The following is a 22,495-nucleotide window of genomic DNA, read 5'->3' as shown; positions in this document are numbered from 1 at the left end:
GTTGTCTACTTACAGGTATTGTGCCCCCTCCAATACACAGAATGTCACACACATGCAAACCTTGACTTACACTGTTTGTTTTAGAAATAAAAACATAAAACAAGATGTTGCAACGATATGGTTTAACAAAGAGTGCGTATAACGAGCCAAAGAAACTGGTACACATGACTAATCTACATCTACATCATACTCCGCAAGCCACCTAATGGTGTGTGGCGGTGGGTACTTTCTGTACCACTATCTGACCCTGCAGTCCTGTTCCACTCGCGAATAGTGCGTGGGAAGAATGATTGGCGGTAACCCTCTGTATTGGCTCTAATTTCTGGAATTTTCTCCTCGTGGTCAATACGCGAGATGTATGAGAGTAGAAGTAATATATTGTCCGACTCCTCCTGAAAAGTGCCATCCCGAAATTTCAATAGTATATCTCTCCGCGAGGTACAACGTCTCTCTTGTAACGTCAGCCAGTGGAGTTTGTTTAGCATCTCCGTACCGCTCTCTCGCCAGCTAAACGATCCCGTGACTAATTGTGCCGCTCTACGTTGGATCTTCTCTACCTCCTCTATCAGTCGTGCCTGATAGGGATTCCAGGTAGATGAACAATACTCAAGAATTTGGCGATCAAGCACCTTATAAGCCACTTCCTTCGTCGATGAACTACATTTCCTTAAGATTCTTCCGATGAATCTGAGTCTTGTGTCTGCTTTTCCCACTATCTGTTTTATATGATCATTCCACTTAAGGTCGCTCTGGATAGTTATGCCTACATATTTTACGGCAGAATCTGTCTCCAGCTGTTTGTCATCAATAGTCTAGCAGTACAGTAGTGAATTTCTTCTCCTATGTAATCGCAATATGTTACATTTATTTACGTTCAGCGTCAACTGACTGAGTCTGCACCATTCATCAATTCTCTGCAGGTCGTTGTAACAATTCTTACTATCTTCTGGGGTTGCTACTATGGTATAAACAACTGCATCATCTGCGAATAGCCTTAAAGAGCATCCGACGCTTTCTATTAGATCATTTATACACTCCTGGAAATGGAAAAAAGAACACATTGACACCGGTGTGTCAGACCCACCATACTTGCTCCGGACACTGCGAGAGGGCTGTACAAGCAATGATCACACGCACGGCACAGCGGACACACCAGGAACCGCGGTGTTGGCCGTCGAATGGCGCTAGCTGCGCAGCATTTGTGCACCGCCGCCGTCGGTGTCAGCCAGTTTGCCGTGGCATACGGAGCTCCATCGCAGTCTTTAACACTGGTAGCATGCCGCGACAGCGTGGACGTGAACCGTATGTGCAGTTGACGGACTTTGAGCGAGGGCGTATAGTGGGCATGCGGGAGGCCGGGTGGACGTACCGCCGAATTGCTCAACACGTGGGGCGTGAGGTCTCCACAGTACATCGATGTTGTCGCCAGTGGTCGGCGGAAGGTGCACGTGCCCGTCGACCTGGGACCGGACCGCAGCGACGCACGGATGCACGTCAAGACCGTAGGATCCTACGCAGTGCCGTAGGGGACCGCACCGCCACTTCCCAGCAAATTAGGGACACTGTTGCTCCTGGGGTATCGGCGAGGACCATTCGCAACCGTCTCCATGAAGCTGGGCTACGGTCTCGCACACCGTTAGGCCGTCTTCCGCTCACGCCCCAACATCGTGCAGCCCGCCTCCAGTGGTGTCGCGACAGGCGTGAATGGAGGGACGAATGGAGACATGTCGTCTTCAGCGATGAGAGTCGCTTCTGCCTTGGTGCCAATGATGGTCGTATGCGTGTTTGGCGCCGTGCAGGTGAGCGCCACAATCAGGACTGCATACGACCGAGGCACACAGGGCCAACACCCGGCATCATGGTGTGGGGAGCGATCTCCTACACTGGCCGTACACCACTGGTGATCATCGAGGGGACACTGAATAGTGCACGGTACATCCAAACCGTCATCGAACCCATCGTTCTACCATTCCTAGACCGGCAAGGGAACTTGCTGTTCCAACAGGACAATGCACGTCCGCATGTATCCCGTGCCACCCAACGTGCTCTAGAAGGTGTAAGTCAACTACCCTGGCCAGCAAGATCTCCGGATCTGTCCCCCATTGAGCATGTTTGGGACTGGATGAAGCGTCGTCTCACGCGGTCTGCACGTCCAGCACGAACGCTGGTCCAACTGAGGCGCCAGGTGGAAATGGCATGGCAAGCCGTTCCACAGGACTACATCCAGCATCTCTACGATCGTCTCCATGGGAGAATAGCAGCCTGCATTGCTGCGAAAGGTGGATGTACACCGTACTAGTGCCGACATTGTGCATGCTCTGTTGCCTGTGTCTATGTGCCTGTGGTTCTGTCAGTGTGATCATGTGATGTATCTGACCCTAGGAATGTGTCAATAAAGTTTCCCCTTCCTGGGACAATGAATTCACGGTGTTCTTATTTCAATTTCCAGGAGTGTATATTATATTGTGAACAACAGCGGTCCTATCACACATCCCTGTGGTACTTCGGCTATTACCTTTGCTTCTGTTGATTCAGTTCCGTTAAGAGCAACGTGTTGAGTTCTATCTGCAAGAAAGTCTTGAATCCAGTCACAGGTCTGCTCCGATACTGTGTACGCTAGTCTTTTTCTCATTAAACAGAAATGCGGGACGGTGTCAAATGCCTTACGGAACTCTAGTAACACAGCATGTACACCGTTGTCCACTGGAGGAACAGAGCGAGTTGAGTTTCGCAGGATCTCCGTTTGCGGAATCCATGTTGATTTTTATAGAAGAGCTGTCCATTTTCCAAAAACGTCGTAATTATTGAGGATAAAACATGTTCCATAATTCTGTAACAGACTGACGTTAACGATATAGATCTATAATTTGTGGATCTGTCTTATAGCCTTCCTTACAAACGGGAATGACCTGTGCCTTTTTCCAGCCGTTAGGCACCTTTCGTTGCTCAAGTGATCTGCGATACATTACTGCTAGAAGGGGAGCAAGTTCTTTCGCATGATCTTTATACAATCTTATAGGCATCTAATCTGGTCCTAAAGCCTCTCCACTATCAAGCGATTGTAGCTGCTTTTTTAAATTCTGAGATCGGCTATCTCAGTATCTGCCATTTCGACCTTCGCACGAAGATTGAAAGGAGGGACAGTTTTACGATCTTCTGCCGTGAAACAACTTCGGAAGACCGAATTCAGTATTTCGGCCTTCTCTCTACTATCTTCTGTTTCGGTGCCGATGGGGTCGCTCAGAGAATGAATATATGATGTTGGCCCACTTACTGATTTTACATACTACCAAAATCTCTGAGGATTTTTACTCAGGTCCGTTGACAACCTCTTATTTTGGTAATCATTAAACGCTTCTCTCATTGCTCTCCTTATGCTCAGTTGCGCTTCGTTCAGCTTTCGTTGTCAGCTAGGTTTTACTTCTCTTGAATCTGAGATTAAGTGCTCTTTCTTTACTTAGCACTTTTCTAACACGGCTATTAAACCGTGGTGGATCCACCCCATCCCTTAAAACCTTACTCGGAACACGCTTGTCTAGGGCATATTGAACGATGCCTTTGAATATTTTCCATTTGCTCTCCACATCTTCGTCCTAATCAACGAATATTTGATGCTCACTGCTGAAATATTGTGAAATTTGTATCCTATCGCCCTTGCTGAGCAAATATAGCTTCTTCCTTTCTTTACATTCCTTGCAGGACCCGTTGTGTGACGTAACGGGCGGGTTGTGGCGCCCTGGAAATACTCTAAGTCCTGAGTTTGCGTGGCCGCGCGGCCCACCATCAACCACGTGGTGACGCACGTTAGCTGAGCATCAGGGGTAGCCCCAGCTCGTGGTCCAGCTGCGTGGCTGGGAATTCCATGGTAAGGTGTCGTGTCGATGAAGGACACACGCCGGGAGTGCCAACGATGGCGGACTTCGTGAAACCCTTACGGCAGATATTTCACAGTTTGTATAGAAATTAATAGTAGCCAGATGAATCATGATACCTCAAAAAGAAACATGTACATTACCATTATTTGCAAGACAATTCTGATGGTATAATCAGATTTTCAATATCTTTATTAGTTTAAAGTCTAGTATCTAACTCTAAATTATAAAAGTAACACCCAGCAACGAATTTCCCCAATCTTAACGGTTCATCCGATTGCATCGATCGACGTGTCTTTAGAAAGCTATTAGTGTAAACCTAAATTGGTATAAATTACAGGCATGTAACTTGAATAGTACATGAGTTATTGGAGGTCAAATTGGCCGATTACTATCGATTTTTTAGGCCATAAGTACTCCACAGTTACACGAAAAAACGGTAGAGCATGCTTATAAATATATTTATTCATCTATGTCTTTGTTCATATCCAATATATACTATTCATGAAGAAATTGGTCAAATATTTACTGTGTTTTAGAAAGCACAGAGACATTAGGCTACTGGCCTACTTTTGCTTGCTATTCCTTTGATATATGTTTATTTAATTTGTTCATGTATTTAATAATGTATGTTAGAGCGTGTTTATGGTCCAGTCGTAGGAATATTTATTTCATTTCAAGTTATTTAAATGTAAATCCAGTATCTCGAATGTGTTTCATTATGTCTGTGAATGTGCGTCGGCTTGAAGACTTCATGGGACCGCTCTAGACAAACACAGCGCTCGTGAATGGGGAGACTGGATGGAAGTGGGAGGAGAGTATCGGAGAGGACACAGGGGAGTCTGGGAGAGTACGGTGCGAGGGAAGCACGGTAGCGAGAGAGACTTGGAGTGTGGAGCGGTTTGCGCGTGGTCGCGAGAGAGACAAATACTTCAGAGTGCGGACTTGTGTATTTGTGAGATTCCCAAGGTTTCTACAGTGAAGACGTAGTATGAGTTTAGAAGTGAATACTTCGGGAACTATGTTGTCGTTCATAGATAATTACGTGCAGTAGGAATCTATTATTTCGCCTGCCGGAGTGGTCGTGCGGTTCTAGGCGCTACAGTCTGGAACCGCGAGACCGCTACGGTCGCAGGTTCGAATCCTGCCTCGGGCATGGATGTGTTTGGTGTCCTTAGGTTACTTAGGTTTAATTAGTTCTACGTTCTAGGGGACTGATGATCCCAGAAGTTAAGTCCCATAGTGCTCAGAGCCATTTGAACCATTTTTTGAATCTATTATTTCCCTGTTATCAACTTATATTTTATTTAATTGCTGGACCATCGACACCAATAAGTGTTTTTCAGAAATATACCACATTCTCAAAAGTACTTCTGCTATCTTAGTCATTATTTAAAGTCGTTAAGACAGTACCTGCAGATTTTATTTATTGCAATCTGTTATTCATAAATTTCTACGTTACATTCGCGATTGCCGAGTGATAGGAACCTTCGACCATTCGATTCATGTGTATATTCGTATTGTATATTGTAGATTCAGCAGTATTTGGCTTTTAAAGCGGCAACTACGTATCCCAGCTCCTAGAGAACGAAACCAGCCAAAACGTTTAATATTTCAACTTTGTGTCTAAGGGTACGTAGTTAAGGGGCACCAACTCACATCCTTTCGACATTTGAGTTGAAAGACCACAGTTGTCATAGACGCAGTCACAACCTTATGACCACTGATACTTTCCTCTACGTTAACTAATTCGAAAAGTTCAGGTCTGTTTGTTGCCAGGCGATCTAAGACGTTACCCTGAGTCTGAACTTAGGATTCGTTGTCATTACTGTCTGGCGTCAGCTTTCTGTTCCCAATACTATCTGTGGATTATTAACTTCAATAAGCGATACTAATTCTGGGTCCTTTCCTTGGATGCTCCTGCAGTTTACTAAAATTATATTAATCGTTTCTGTCTCTGATATGCGAGGAACAAGATTCTGTGAGGTCGCTGAGGCTGATTTAACTGGCAAATCGTGTTTGCTCCCAAGGGAGGGGCCCCCTAACCTTAATCGTGTACGTCTCCCGCGAGCACGCCGAAGTGTCCCAACACGACGTTGTATGAACTCGACTGCTGTGTGAAGTAGTGCTGGAGGGAACTGATACCGTGAATCCTGCAGGGCTGTCCATAAATCCATAAGATTACGGGGTGGAGTTCTCTTCTGAACAGTACGTTGCAAGACATCCCAGATATGCTCAATAATGTTTATGTCTGGGGAGTTTGTTGGCAAGCGGAAGTGTTTAAACTCAGAAAAGTGTTCCTAGAGCCACTCTGTAGCAATTATGGCCGTGTGAGGTGTCGCATTGTCCTGATAGAACTTCCCAAGTCCGTCGGAATGCACAATAGACGGAGGCAGGTGATGAGACCTAGGTACGCGTCATCTGTCAGGGGCCCCATATCACTCAAAGTGCACACGCCCCACACCATTACAGAGCCTCCACCAGCTTGAACAGTCCCATGTTGATATGCATGGTGCATGGCTTCATGAGGCTGTTTCCATACCCATACACGTCCATCCGCTCGATACAATTTGAAACGAAACTCGTCCGACCAGGCAACATGTTTCCAATTATCAACAGCCCAATGTCGGTGTTGACGAGCCCAGGCGAGGTGTAACGCTTCCTGTGGTGCAGTCATCGAGGGTACAAGAGTGGGCCTTCGGCTCCGAAAGCCCACGTCGATGACGTTTCGTTGAATGGTTCACAGACTGACACTTGTTGACGGCCCAGCATTGAAATCTGCAGCAATTTGCGGAAGGGTTGTACTTCTGTCACGTTGAACGACTCTCTTCAGTCGTTGTTAGTCCTTTCCCTGTAGGATCTTTCTCCAGCAGCAGTGATGTCGGAGATCCAATGTTTTACCGGATTCATGATCTTCACGGTACACTCGTCGAATGGTCACAGGGAAAATTCCCACTTCATCGCTACCTCGGAGATGCTGTGTCCCATCGCTCGTGCGCTGACTATAACACCACACTGGAATTCACTTAAATCTTGATAACTTGCCATTGTAGGAGCAGTAATCGATCTAACAACTGCGCCAGACACTTGTCTTATATAGGCGTTGCCGGCCGCTGCGCCATATTCTGCGTGTTTACATATCTCTGTGTTTGAATACACAAGCATTTGGCACTTCAGTGCATATATAAAGCTCTCGGTTATAAAATGTGTTATTATCACTATTGGCTACTGAATTATCGATTATATTTTTAATATAGATCTATGATGGAATGCAAATATTTGTGAAAATTACTACAGTTATCGTTTGCAGGAGAAACACTTGAAGAAAGGGATTCACTATAAATTGTGTGAGTGAGAGTTTTTATCCTCACTTTTTGAGTTGTAGAAGAACTACAAGCGCCATAATTAAGTATATTGCATGTGATCTTTGGAAGTGTCTAAGCATCTGAAGATCTTCTTCTAAATTTTAGAATGGGTGTCCAGCGATTTTTATGTGCTTTGGTGTGGGTGGTTTTGTAAACTCATTATGTGCGAAACAGTTGATGTGTTTAGTGTATCTAATTTGAAAATTTCTGCAGTGTGTTCTACGGAGTAGCTTGAGCAAGATTTACATATCACTGTAGTGGTTAAAGCCGGCCGGAGTTGCCGTGCGGTTCTAGGCGCTACAGTCTGGATTCGCGAGACCGCTACGGTCGCAGGTTCGAATCCTACCTCGGGCATGGATGTGTGTGATGTCCTTAGGTTAGTTAGGTTTAAGTAGTTCTAAGTTCTAGGGGACTCATGACCTCAGAAGTTGAGTCCCATAGTGCTGAGAGCCATTTTTTTGTAGTGGTTAATAAAAAAGAAAAAAGAGATGAAAAGAAAAGGTTGAAAATGTGAGCAGAAATGGTAAACAAACAGAGGGTTTTAAAATCGTTAACGACCGTGAAAAAGGGTAAGAATGAAATTCAAATCGGACTTCGTATTACAGAAAAGCTATCGGACTTAGTGATTCGGAAAAGATATTGTTCGCGTGGTCCTTGTTGCGTTTCTGAGCAAAGTCAAACCAATTTCCACTACAAAAATTATTTGAAAGAGAACAGAGAATAACAAATGTGATTAACAGGGTGAAATTCCGTACATAAGAGTTCATTCATTTCCAATTTAATATGTCTTCTCTCGTGCGGCGTCCAGGTCTTGTTCTCCAACAATCTCCTGCTTCATTTCTGCATGAAAAGTCTCAGCTGCTCCAAAATCTTTCACTAAATTTCATCGTCCAGGAATTACTAATGTCTATAAATTAAAACCATCTTGGTATTGAATGCAATGTATTTTACGGCTGCTTCCATCCTCCAAATTTCATACAAGCTTCCACAATACTATATGTCTGCACATCAATAAGTTTTTACATCTGAATCATACCAAGACTACCGAATAAGTGAACTTAAGCTTCCGCTCTCAAGAGACAAGAGCGGGTAGAAAACAAGAAGGATTACAATTTTTGTACCTTCATTTTCTTCTATATTTTCTCTGCCGTCGAGCGCTCATACAGCTGCGACGGTATAATTTATATCTGAGGGAACGAGTGTAACTCGGCGAAATTCAAAGTCCCTCTACATCACTTTGTATAGTCCTGAGTCTACGGTTTTATGTGTTTTATTCTGTTGTCGTAGCCGAACAGTCAATGAGTACATTTCGACCAGAGGACCCACTCCATTACATGTAAGACACAGCACACACTACTATACAGCCACCAACAGCTTGCACAGTGCCTTGTTGACAACTTGGCTTCATGGGCTCTGCGCCACACTCGAAGCGTACCATCACCTCTTAGCAATTGAAATTGGGAGTCACCTGACCAGGTCAGAGGTTTCAAGTCCTTTAGGATCCAACCGATATGGTTTTGTGAAGCATACTGCACAAGAATTGACACCAAAGAGTACAACTTCCTTTTCCTACGAATCAGTAAGTACAAGTCATGAGTAACATGTACTGGTATTTGTGAAGCTTGCTATGGTTTATGAAGGTCAATAGAAGGTCGACGACAACTGTCTGCTCTCTTCTCTAAAAACCCCAAGTGTGAACGTATTAAAGCAGGCGTTATCGTGCAGTAGTGTCCTTCGAAAGAAAGACGACTTGGAGAAAACCTGCTGCATGGTTTGGACCTCATCGATAAATGCCCACGCAGCCTTCCCAGTGAGTAGATACTTCAGTGCTTTGGTGCGGCCACTAGGACAACACGATGTGGCTCAGTGACAACTTCGTCTTTGGCATGTGGGAAGTATCTATCAGTAAACACGACATTTAGATGTAAATTCAAAGAAAACCAAGTCCTTCTACCAAATAAAACTGTTATAATACTCATCAGTCTCCGAATTTGTAACTGTTATACTGCTGTCTTCCCCTTGACATTTGACTGGTTGAACAGTTCTCTGATCGCAGCAGCTCTTCCATGAATATTTAGTATAGACACTTCCATATTAGTTACTTTAACCACACGGAGTTTACAACAGTTAAAGGTGCATCTAAAGTGGCTTCTGCAACACTTCACCATTATCTATCGCTGTATCCTTTTTGTTGTGCATCGACCACATTCAGTCCAAATGTACACCAGAGTGGAAGTGAGTTGCAACAGAGCCAGCCGCAGGCAAGCAAGTGTGTTGTGCATTGGAAGCAAAATACCGCAAACAGATGTTGTGAAGCAGAACCAGATGGGCGCAATATAGCGACAGGTGACACTGCAATACACTAGCGGTAGGAGGAAAGCAGGAGAGGCGCTGCAGGCGATTTCGTGCTGTTAGCAAGGTAGTAGCGTCGATCGTATGCTGCCATAGACCATTAACGCCAATTTCCGCCGCACTGACCTAACGCGTACGTTCGTCGTACGTCCCACATTTCCGCATTGATATCTGCGGTTGTTTCAGGCAGTGCTGCTCGTCTGTTAGCACTGACATTTCTATGCAAACGCAGCGGCCGTCAAATCAAGGCCGTCGGCCACTGCGTTGCCCGTGGTTACAGTTAGTACCTGGAGTGTGATATTCTCGGCGCACTCTTTACACTGTGGATCTCGAGCTATAGAATTCGTCAACAAGCTACGACATACAATGTCCCATGTGTGTATCTCCAATTACCATTCGTCGTTAAAAGTCTGATAATTCCCGTCGCGCGGCCATACTCCGTGGGAAATCATTTCGCATGGATCACCTGACTACAAATGACAGCTCCACCAATGCACTGACCTTTCATACGTTGCTTACGCGATACTAACACCATAGGTATACATGCATATCGCTATCCCATGTCTTTTGTTACCTTAGTGTGTACCACTAAGACTAGCTAGATGTGGTGTACGTATTGCTGTTCCCAGTGGCGGTTCGTACAGTGGCGCGACGAATCATTCAGTTGCCACTGAAGTATTGTTTGAGATATATTGCAGTACAGAAGTAATTCGAACTTAAAGTCATCCATTGTACTGTCGCTGTGAATAGTTATTTCTTAATATATGCGTACCTCTCCGCCGATGTCTATATAAGTATCTGAAACTAGTGGTCAGTTCTTATGTGATCGGTCAGACCCTGCGCAAATTCCAGTTATGCACCCCAGAAGACCGCATTCCAGTAGTCGAGTTCATAGGACAGAGGTAGAGAAAGGGGCGTGGATAGTCCAGTGGCGCGACGAATCATTCAGTTGCCACTGAAGTATTGTTTGAGAATATATTGCAGTACAGAAATAATTCGAACTTAGTCATCCATTCTACTGTCACTGTGAATAATTATTTCGTAATATATGCGTACCTCTCCGCCGATGTCTATAGAAGTATCTGAAACTAGTGGTCAGTTGTTATGTGATCGGACAGACCCTGCGCAAATTCCAGTTATGCACCCCAGAAGACTGCAATCCAGTAGTCAAGTTCATAGGACAGAGGTAGAGAAAGGGGCGTGGATAGTCCAGTAGCGCGACGAATCATTCAGTTGCCACTGAAGTACGAGGGCTATTCCGAAAGTAAGGTCCGATCGGTCACGAAATGGAAACGACTATGAAAATCCGATAAAGCTTTGCACAGATGTGTTGGGTAGTGTCTCTAGTATAACCCCAGTTAGCATCACGTCGCTCTTCTCATTTCTGAGCTCGCAGTGAGTGCGTAAAGATGTCTAGAAAATAGTGTCTGCCGCCAAGTACGGGGGCCTGGTGAGAAATTTCCCCTGAAGCTATGCAGCTAACATTACATAACTGTCGTGCTGTTTCGTCTTCAAGACAATTCTCAGCCGCATTCTGCAGGGGCAATGAAGATGCTCCTGCATCCTTTTCAAATGGAAATGTGAGATTACCCACAATACAGCCCGTAATTGTCTCCCTCTGAGTTTCAGCTCAGGTCACATGAACCGCTGGTTATGAAGACAACATTTCGGCACAAGACAACGAGCCGTAGGCCAGCGTAGAGAATTGGCGGAGAGCACTGGCGGCTGCCTTCTGTAGCGAGGGTATGGGAAGTTGGTACAACGCTACGATACACGTCTAAGTCGGGTCGGCGACTATGGAGATAAGTAGCTGCAAGGTGTATCTAACTGTTGCAAATAAAACATTTTTGATTTTTACCGTGGTTTCCATTTCGCGACCTATCGGACCTTACTTTCGGAATAGCCCTCGTATTGTTTGAGAATATATTGCAGTACAGAAATAATTCGAACATAGTCATCCATTGCACTGTCGCTGTGAATAATTCACAGGCACTAACTGTATCCGAAAGAGCGTCTACTCTCCCTCCTGCTGCTAAGTTTCGTCAAAGTACCATTTCTCCTCCTCCACAGACTTTCCGCCAACATGACACATAAACAGCATATTCTAAATATAATTCATATCTACACTATTCTGTATCTTATAATGTCTGTTGCGTCAATGACTGACGTAAGCTATTAGTAGTGGAAAATGCTCCTGCGGCAGCGCTAAAAATGCGAATATTTTCCTGTTAATTAAAAACGCTCTGACAGAAAAATGGGGCGATAGCTACCTCACTCTACCTTCCTCAATACCTTCAAAAAATTTTCCCAAAGCTTGTGGTACACGAAAATATTCGCAGATTTTTATCAACTTCAAACTCCCACAAGCTTCCCTAACTGTAACTCACTCACTCGCACCAGGCCATCGCTGTAAGTCTTCATACCAACCCAAACCCAGTTGCCCATTCTCATTCACTCATTCAGTCCAGCTCATTATCATTTCTGTGTGTCTCTGTGTCGTTGTCTCCTTGCCTCCTGTTTGACAGTCACAGTCCCCTTTGTTCTGTCCAACTACTGCAGTCTCGCGGTCACCGGCTCCCTTTTGCTCTCTCTTACTCCCGTTTTCTCATTCCTTCCTTCCTACTGTTCCTATCTGTTCTCACTGTCACTATCTCTCTCTTCCATTCTGTCATTGTCGTATACCCTGTCTCTCATTATAACTATCTCTCATCCATTTCTTCTTCTTGTCTTTGTTTCTCTCCAGCTGGCAATGTCTCCTTCACTCTTTTCCTAGCAGTGCTTTGTCACTGTAAACTATGTTTCATTGTCTTCCTCTCACACTGCCAGTGTCTCCTTCGCTCTTTCTGTAATACAGCCACATCTACTGTCTTCCAATACTTTTTACTTCTCCGTGTCTTTCCAGCTCCCATTGTCTTCTTCTGTCTCAGAATAAAAAAGTTCGAAAATATTCGCATACCAAAAGTTTTGGAAAGATTCTTAAAGGCGTTGAGGAAGGTAGAATGGGGCGGCTGGTACCCCATTTTTCAGTCACAGTCTTTTTGAATAAACGGGGATATATTCCCAGTTTTTGTGCTCTGATAGGAGCATTTTACCGCCGATTCCCATCTTTTCCCTTCTGCAGCAGGGTATGTAACTCGTATGAGAGGGAAGGTGTTGGTCACTAAAGTTATGATAGTGTACTTACGTGAAATTGCAATACTTACGTGAAATTGAAATAAAGTATAGCTAGTTTTGCACCTCAGACCGGATTTTACGTGAAAAATGTTTTTCGTATTCCTCAGTAATACAACGTTGGGATCCCACATAGTAACGGAGACACTTTACAGCTTATTTCTCCGGTCAACGTCGCGTTATAAATTATGTTGTAGCGTTACACTGGATTTTACGTACACACTTTACGTGAACGGCTAATTCTGAACCTCTGTATCTTGGAAACGAATAAAGATATTAAGAAAATTTCCAAGGTTGTTCCAAATAGGGATCTTAGGAATACAGCGTAAAAAATAAGTGTCTGTGTTTTGAAACCCAAAAAACAATTTTACAAGATGTTTCTCGGTAAGGGTAAAGGTTTTTGAAAACAGGGGCATGGCTCCTCTAGCTAAATGCATAGAGTTTATACTGTTAGAATTTGAGCAGTTTGTTGCGGTTAGCTGTTACTTATATTCCACCTCATTCCGGATTTTACATGTAGAAGAAGGGTAACTCTGAAAATTTTCAAGATTATTCGAGATCTGTATCTTAGAAATATATCATAAGAATTTTGACCATTTGCTGTGCGTAGCCGTCTTGGAATCGTCAGCTGTGTTTTGGTCCGCTGGTGACGACGAAAATATAGTAAAAGACAGTTTCTTGGGTTTTTCCGAGGAACCACCCGTGAATCAATAACACCTCTGTAATTCCCGTCAGTCCCATCGTACACCACGCCAAATGCATAAAGAACCAACCGATTTGCTCCATTTGCCTAAGCAGGAGGAAATGTGTAATTTTCATAATTTGAACCTGTACTGTAGTACAGTGACGCTATGACGATCCTTCTGTTGGGTATACAAATCCTCGCCAGCCCACATTTTTATCACCAATAGAACACGAAGTACGAACACCGGAAAATCTCGTTACTATGCGCGGCGTTTTGAAACACACAGTATTAAGTACGCACGCTGTCGCACGCATACAGATACATCCCAAGTTGAAATAACTAAAAGAGTCTAGTTAGAAACGATAGGCAGAGTTTTCTCTAATATATTGAAGTTATCAACACTGTGAACAGCGTCTAATATTGGTCCACGGGAAGATTCGATATGTAGTTATGAGTTTGATGTATTGAATTCTCATGCGTGTAGTATGTGCAGTGTAATGTAAATATTTGTGATCATTCACAGCAGAGTCTTAGGAAAACTAATTTCTATTCCACGTCGGTTGAAGATAGGCTACATGTCAAAGTTACAGGTAAAGGATCCCTAATATAAAGTTAGTCAAGAACACTAACAATAAAAGTAAAGGAATTGTAAGAATTTTCAGATAGGAAGTTTACGTTGTAGTAGACTGCATATTTGATCACAAACAAATTGTATAGTGTAATACCAATGTTGATTTTACCTACGCTTATCTCGTACAATTTCTTTTCCACTTGAGTTTAACGAGCCATCTGTATCACCATGGTCTTTGATGTAACATCTATGTAAATGCTTTATTTACTATTAATGTCAATTTATGTCAACGTAATTAACCTATGGATGTAATTTTAAAAGTAATACTACACAAAACTTTATTTGTAATACTGTTTTTTGCATAGGGTACTTAAGTTCGTAATCATTTAAAAGCAGAAAGTAAGTCCCTCCTCAACCAAAGCCGCGTTCGAAGTGCAAGGCTCCTTTGCGGCAGGAGTTAGTCGTTGGCAAACATTGAGAGTTGCTGGTTAGCAAGCAAAGTGTTCGCATGTTGTGTGCTGAACGAGGCAAGAAGACCAGCCAGTTTATTTAGCTCCGAATACTACGAAAATACAACGCTGAGAAGAGAATTTTCCGAGCTTCTTTTTCAACAAGAGTCATGGATGATTTTTCTATTTTTTTGTGCAGACACAGGAAATCGCCACAGCCACAACCTTCGTCTCAGTTAATCAGCTGCGTAATGTATAATTACATGGACCAGTTATCTGGTTTCTAATCCAAATACTAATGCTATTTTGCTTGAACTTTGTGTCGAAGACCCATATTTAATACCTAGTCATTTAACTGCGTAGGGTCATTTTCCAAGTGCTGCTGTGTCTCTGAGTATCATATTTTACTGACCAGGAAAGTAGTTGCTTTCTTTAACTATATTTAATAAACTTTATGGAATAGTAATTTTCATAATTATTCAGTGAGCCTTGTTTCTGAAATTCCCGACGTATTTACATAAAAGTATAGTTAAAGTTTGCATGGGGACTTAATTAAAAAGAATAATGAATAAATGCAATAATTTTAGTAGCTGTGTGTCCGGTTTCGAAGTCTCGTAACCGGTTGGCCCTGAGTAGTATTAGCACTCAATCTGACTGCATAAAATAAAAATAAAGAATGACAAGAAATTTCCATTAACACAATTGATTAATTAAGTCTCCTGCAACTATAAAAGCTACGAAACAACAAAGCACAAGTGTAACTGTTCTGTGTGTGGTAGTGTGACTCAACGTACATGTATCTGGCTCGGTTCTTCCTCAATACGACAAGATATTTTAAACACCATTTACAATGAACTAATTGAAAAACTAGAAATACTATAATTGCACATAGAAACCAGAATTACAAGTCTAATACATGAATACGAGCCAGATACTTCGTTGACTGAACCTGTGACCAAGAGGTATTGTCATTAAAGAAATATGTAATACTTTTTTTTACCTCAATATACATTGGCGATAAATACACTGTGATCATTGCAACATCTTCCATCTATACACTACACCAACCGAACAGCATCTACTCTCTCACCCAACTCAACAACAATTGCACTCGAAATCCTCTAAACTACTACTTCCTTCGACAACCTCTGAACTACTACTGCACCAGTGGAGGCGGCGGTATAATAATCTTTGGCGCAATCTCTGGCGCTGTGACTCAGTGTAGCCACCTGTAGCCACCTTCCAAGTTTCACTAAAGTGTAATTACTAAGGAAAGATCTAAACTACTTTGCTTGAATTCCACTCTTACTGAAATATCAGTGCTGTATCGAAGTTACCTGCATAAAACCGTAATCAGTGAAAGTAGTTACTCTCTAGTATATAACATTTATGCGCAAAAATAAGTAACTAGCTACCACTATTCAAACTACTGCAGCTTCAGGGGCCACATCCCTTGAGCGTGTTGTACATATTTAGTATACAGAAGTAAATGCTCCCTGATAAGACAAATATTTATCTGAACAAATAATATACAGATTTGAATATCAGTTCAGTTATTCCCAATAGTTAAACTGATAAAAGATCCTCATGTCGGAGTTAGTAGTGCCCCATCATTAATAATTGTTTACTTATAACGTTTACTAGCTTTCTGGACATAAAATAGTTAATTTTTACTGAGAACCTGTTGTTGCCAAAACGTTTTAATACTCCCTCTGTGTTATTCACGACAGACAACTGGTATATTGCTTGCTGAAGAGTACTACTGTTTCGTGTTCTATTCCCAAAAATAGCATTTCAGTACCAAGTAAAGTAAATACCAATTCTTAACTTCCGTTATTAACAGTGCTGGTACTTTCTACAACATCGCCTGATTATGCTGCCTACCGTTTCATTTTGGATAACTGCCGTTTCCTTGATTAATAACAGTTGTCTGCATGGTATCAGTTGACTGAAAACTAATATGTGATGCTACCTCAACTTTTACGCTGATTCCAAATCTGTATTCAGCCTTTTCCTATCAGGTACAGTTTCGCGGTAATTTGACTTGAAAGATATATTGCTGTGCCATTAGGTTATGCATATTGTTGGAGTTAAATTTCTCAGGACGGCCCTGTATATCTGTAGGTTTTACACCTATTGATGCTAGTTGTTGTTGTGTAACCGTCAAAGTGTTGCTTGCCTCACAGGCATGGATTACCAGTGCTATATTGTGATTATTCTGTATATTTAAGACAGTATTAATAAAACACTTTGCCCACTGTTGGTAGTTACTACTGCTTTACATTTTCGGAAGTATATAGTGGCTAAACAAACTTTGTCTAAAGAGCTTACCATGCTTATTTTAAAACGAAACTTGGAGACCAACACAAGGGATGGGCGCCAGAGACAGTTTGCCGCTATTGTGTGGAAAGGTTAAGATTGTGGGCAAATAAATAAATAAATAAATAAATAAATTAATAAATTAATTAATAAAAAAGAAAATAAAACAAACATGCCATCTGTGACTCTAATTCTGTGAAGGGAGTATAAAAATAACCTTAATGACTGTTACCTCTGCTTAGTTAATGCTCAGGGATGCAGGGCGAAAAATATTAGGCAAATTGTGTATCCAAGCATTGATTCAGCCGTCTTGCCAGTTTGTACGTGAAGAAGGTCTGATTGCTCCTCTTCCTCCAGCTGTTGTGGAGAAGGTGGCGGAAGATGACGAGGAAAATAAAGTTGATGTAATTACCGAAGACCATAGTGAAGGCCACCAGCCTGAATGCAACTTTACTCCATAACCGTTCTCTAAGAGTGAACTTAATGCTCTCGTGTGGGATTTGAATCTACATAAGGAATCGGCAGAACTACTTGGCTCCAGGTTGAAAACTAAGAATCTTCTGGAACCAGGAACACATTACCCATGGTTTAATGCACTTCTATGGCATTGAACATGATCCTACACGGTGGACTCTTCTAGACTCGTCACTGATGAGTCGTAATGGTTTGTTGCTGCATAATGGAAAAGTGTATGGGTCCATTCTTCTGGCCCATTCAGTTCAAATGAAAGTGACGTATGAGAACATGAAGATACTTTTAACAAGTATCCGGTATACGGAACACTCTTAGCTTATCTGCGGTGACATCAAAGTTATCAGGATACTATTAAGGCAACAATCTGGGTTCACAAAATTGCCTTGTTTCTTATGCAAATTGGAGTGTGAGAGTTTGGTCAGAGAGGAAATATTTTGTGTCTGTAAGTAAAACTGTTCTGCACGAACCGCTTGTAGACCGAAAAAGTCTTGCTTCCACTTCTACAAATAAAATTGGGTCTGATGAAGTAATTTGCAAAGGCTCTACCACAGGATGGGCCCTGCATCAAGTACCTTTCCAAGAAATTTCCCTTCACCACACGAGAAAAATTGAAAGCTTTAATATTTTTTAGTCCTCAAATAAAGAAATTGACGAAAGATGAAGATTCTGAGAAGACAATGAGGAAAAGAGAAAAAGCTGCATGACTGCTTCCCGATCAGTTACTGAGAACTTTCTATGAAATAACAAAGTTCCTAATTACAAGGCCATTATTCAAAAAAAAGTTGCTAAATTTCAAGGAGATTGGTTGTAAAATGAGTGTGAAAATCCACATTCTACACTCACATATCAACTACTTTCTGGAAATTTGGGACTTTATATTGAGGAGCAGAGTGAACTTTTCACCGAGATATTAAGAGTGGGTACCAGCGGCACTGGACAGCAGTCCATGCTAGCCGACTACTGTTGGATTTTCAACACGGCAGTCATCATATACAAGGATCTGCAAGGAAGTCGAATAAGAGAGAGTTTAAAAATTTGTGGAACACTCTTGACTTCTTGCTTTTATACGAGGTTGTCAAAAAACACATTATAGGAGTTCTGAACAGTACTTATTAGTGTATTTTATTTTTTAAATGTGTTTTGATTAAAAATTCAGCTTGTGTGAAGTGGTGTTATAATATATTTATGGGCTCAGAACTGAAAATCATCAAAGTATTACTTATTATTTTGTGTAAAAACCTGACGTGATAGACAAGAACGATCGTTATTTCTTGTACCAGCATATGAAATTGATTCAAGAACACCTACTTTCAACAAATCATCTGACAAAAAGTTTTAAAATGCAGACTAGTGTAATGGAACCTTGGTTCGATTCCCGTTTGTTCTGCTGTTACTTCATTCAGTAGACATCTGTAGAGAAATGAAAAATAGTCCGATACCTTAACGATTACGATGGTCAAATCTAGTTCCTTTCACAGGAGTAACGTTATAGATGTATTGCTAATTTAGTAGTAGCCGGTAGTGTTATACTTGGCATCTCCCGTGACAGGAAAAAAAATGGCTCTAAGCACTATGGGACTTAACATCTGAGTTCATCAGTCCCCTAGACTTAGCACTACTTAAACCTAGCTTACCTGAGGACATAACACACATCCATGCTCGAGGCAGGATTAGAACCTGGGACAGCAGCAGCGCGGTTCCGGACTGAAGTGCCTAGAGCCGCTCGCCCACAGCGGGCGGCTCCCGTGACAGGACTTATAGTACTGAGAAGAGAGTAGTAACTGTTTTTCGAGTTCGTTGTTTGGAAAAGAAACTGCTGGGTGCAAAACGACTTGGACGCTAAGAGGCGTTGACGACCTCGTACAATTATCAAAGAAGATAAAGACACATGAAGTGTTCGAACGTCATGGGATGGCACAGATAGAGCACAGTTTGCAGAGAAATAGTATTAGGCAACAACTGGGTAGTACTTACTTGAAAGACGATGATGATCAAACACGCAAAAATCGTTGTGCACCCCCTGAAATTGTGGAGTGTATTAAATTTTGTAGTGCTTTTGAGCACACACTTTGTGGACACGACGTACGCAGTGACTCATCAAATATACAATATTTCCACGGTGTTATAAATGTCACTACTGAACGTGATGTTGCGGTTACCGATCACCTTCTGAAGACTCCTGTTTTCAAAGGGTACCTCTGAACATATTCAGAACGATTTACTTTCCTGTAGGTGGGAGTTATATAATGAGCGAGTAATAAGGAAATTTCTGCAGCTGGTTTTGTGTTAGTTATTGCAGATGAGGTTACTGACTTTCAGCAGTTACAGTTTGTCGTCGTTATAAGCCAAGTTTCGTCTGAGTGTAAACCTGCTGATGGATTTTGGGTTCTTCTCACTCCTCGTGAACATCATGAGAAATCATTAGTGGAACTGTTTAAAGAAACTCGTCGAATATTGCACGTAATGCACATACAGTTTTTTCTCAGAGCATTGATGGTCCACCTATTATGAGTGATCGTCGTTCATGCCCATCATCCAAATCCGATTTTAGCCGAAGCGCGGGTCAGAATGCGGACGTTAGCTTCTTTCTTGATGACCTTAAAGGTAACTTTCCTAGTTTTCTTAGTTGTTTATCGCAGCGAACAGCGAAAATAAGTAACATAGCGAACAGGTAAGCCCCTCATGCTTCCAACGCTATGTGGTAGTTTAGATTAAGAACAGCGCAAGTTGTGTTCAAGAAGTCACGTGTAGACTGCCTGGAGCAAACTGAACTTACATTCCTGCAAACTGCTACAGTTGCTGAAGCAAGAAAGGACCACAAGAAATCAAAGCCCCTGTCAGTTTAGTTTGCGTTGTTCTTTTTAATCTACGAGGGGCATTCAATAAGCGACGCAACAATTTTTTTTTTCTGAAAGCAAGTTGGTTTCATTCAAGATTCCAATACACCCTACGGTTCCCCACTCTTTTCGCTAGAAAATCATGCTTTTCGGAATAATCTCCGTTCGATGACCCTTACGCCACCTTACTGGGAAGTCTGTACGCCCGCATGGTACCAGTTTACTGGTCGGTGCGAAGCGATGAACCCATTCTTCATCGCCTCTGACGATGTTCTACAAAAAATTGTCACCATCCGCCTTGTAAGGCACAAATAAATTCCCACCTATGGTCCTAAGTTGCTCTTTATGGTCTTCTATTAGGCTTAGACGAACCCAGTGGGCACACATATTTGAGTACTCCATCTGATGGACTTGTGTGTCAGCACTTTCATCAAGGACGTCGAGTTGGCAGCAAAACGCTAGATTATGATCCGTCGATCAACTCGGATGAAGTGTCCGCAGGTTCCAATGATTCAGGGGTCACGGCTTTGTGCAGCCGACCAGCACACTTGAGATTGGACAGGTTTGCGCGACCTTGCTGCGATGTTATGACAGTAGCCACGCCCAACGACTCACCATGCTTTTGTTCATTGCCACGCCTCCATCGACATTCTGCAAGCGCCTATTAATAGCTGCGTTGCTTTGGCTTTCCGCCAAAAGAAACACACGGACAGCTCTCTGTCGGCAACGCGCCTCCATTGGAGAGGTCTTTTGAAGTCAACGTATAGCGCCGCCACGTACTGGAAAATCATGAAACTGAGGGGCTAAAGCGATAGTATTCAAGACGTCGCACTCAAATTTCACTTTTTTAAAACTGAAATTGGCCAAAAATAAAAATCTTTAGCATTATTTATTGCCAGCCCAAGTGTTATGCCACATACTGATGTCTTGAGCAACTAAAAGACTCACAGCGGATCCACTGGGGCTAAAGCATTTTAAAAGTTACATTAAGATTATTTGAGGTAGTATAATGAGACGATTTTTGTGTGCAGTGAACTGCTGCATTCGACGAAAAGACATAGACGGAAACTCCAGAAACTGTCGCAGCAGATGGACTGTACGATAGAGTTACCGCTCAAGGTGCTGAACGCTATGATTTCATAGGACGTGTCTCTCCTGCAAATTTATCTGATTGCGGTAATTTTGTTTCATAGGCAAGACAATTTCCGCAAACGTTGCTGCAGATATATTACGAAGCATATTTCTTCCCCGAATCGGGTAACTGAGAGCGGAACTGCAGATAACACGAGGTTCTGCTCTACGTCCGCAGTTCCTACTCCAATTATAACTGGTGGGGCCTTTTAGTGAAACCATGAAACTCCTGAAAGTGATTGTTGCAACACCCTTGACAGCGTCTGAAGTGATGTCATTTTGCTGTACTCTGAAGAGAGTAAAAAATTTCAAAAAATAGAAAAAACTTGCTGAGAAACGGTACGACTGAAAAGCGGCTTATAGCAGTAGCAGCGATGTTCATCAACAAAGACTTCTTACGCAGCATCCGAGACTTCAGGAAATCCGTCATTGTCAGTTGCTCTTCTGTTATGGAGAAAAGACCGGCTTTTCCATGCGAACATTCATCGTTAGGTAAGCGTCTTTACTTATAGCAAGTATTTCATTACTTTATTTGTAGCAATTTAATGTTAGTTATTTGCAACATTCTGGTCAATCTCCCACTGAACCTCCTAGGGAAAAAAACTTCACAAACCTCTACTAATTGTTACATGGCTTCTTGGTTATCCAAACACTTCAAGGGCAACTTTCGTAAGGCTAACGCACTAGAAATACGCAAACAGAATACATTAATCACTATGGTTAAATACAAAGGTACTATTCACTTCTTCACATACGAACGTAAGAACGTAGGGTCAAGTAAATGCTGCGTAGAAGCAAAAACTGCTGCTACCGTTGGCGTGTCAGCACCGCTGACTGTTAAAATAGTGTATTCCAGTACTACATTGTCCAGTTACTCAATTTACCACCGCTTTGCCTATTCAGAACAAAATGCATATGTTTCAGAAACTCTCCCGAATGACAAGAAACGAAGGCATTGCCATTTTTAAAGCTTCTGGAAACCATATTTACGAAAGCGGTCAAGCGACATTCCATACACGTGGTATATTTTCCGTAAATCACGATCGAATTCAATTACATCTATTTCAGACCCCCAGAGACACAATTATATTGGACCATTACATCTCTCTCAGACCCCCCAGAGAGACAATTTTATTGAACCACTCACGAATGCAGAAAATAATACACTACACGTTGCAGTATACAACCTCCTCCGTCTTCCATGGCATACTAATTATGTATTTTAAGTGGTCTACGAATATAAATTATTATTTCCCAACTGGCTGCAAA

This window comes from Schistocerca nitens, chromosome 6 (assembly GCF_023898315.1).
Source record: "Schistocerca nitens isolate TAMUIC-IGC-003100 chromosome 6, iqSchNite1.1, whole genome shotgun sequence".
Classification (NCBI taxonomy): domain Eukaryota; kingdom Metazoa; phylum Arthropoda; class Insecta; order Orthoptera; family Acrididae; genus Schistocerca; species Schistocerca nitens.
This window is presented reverse-complemented; position numbering follows the sequence as displayed.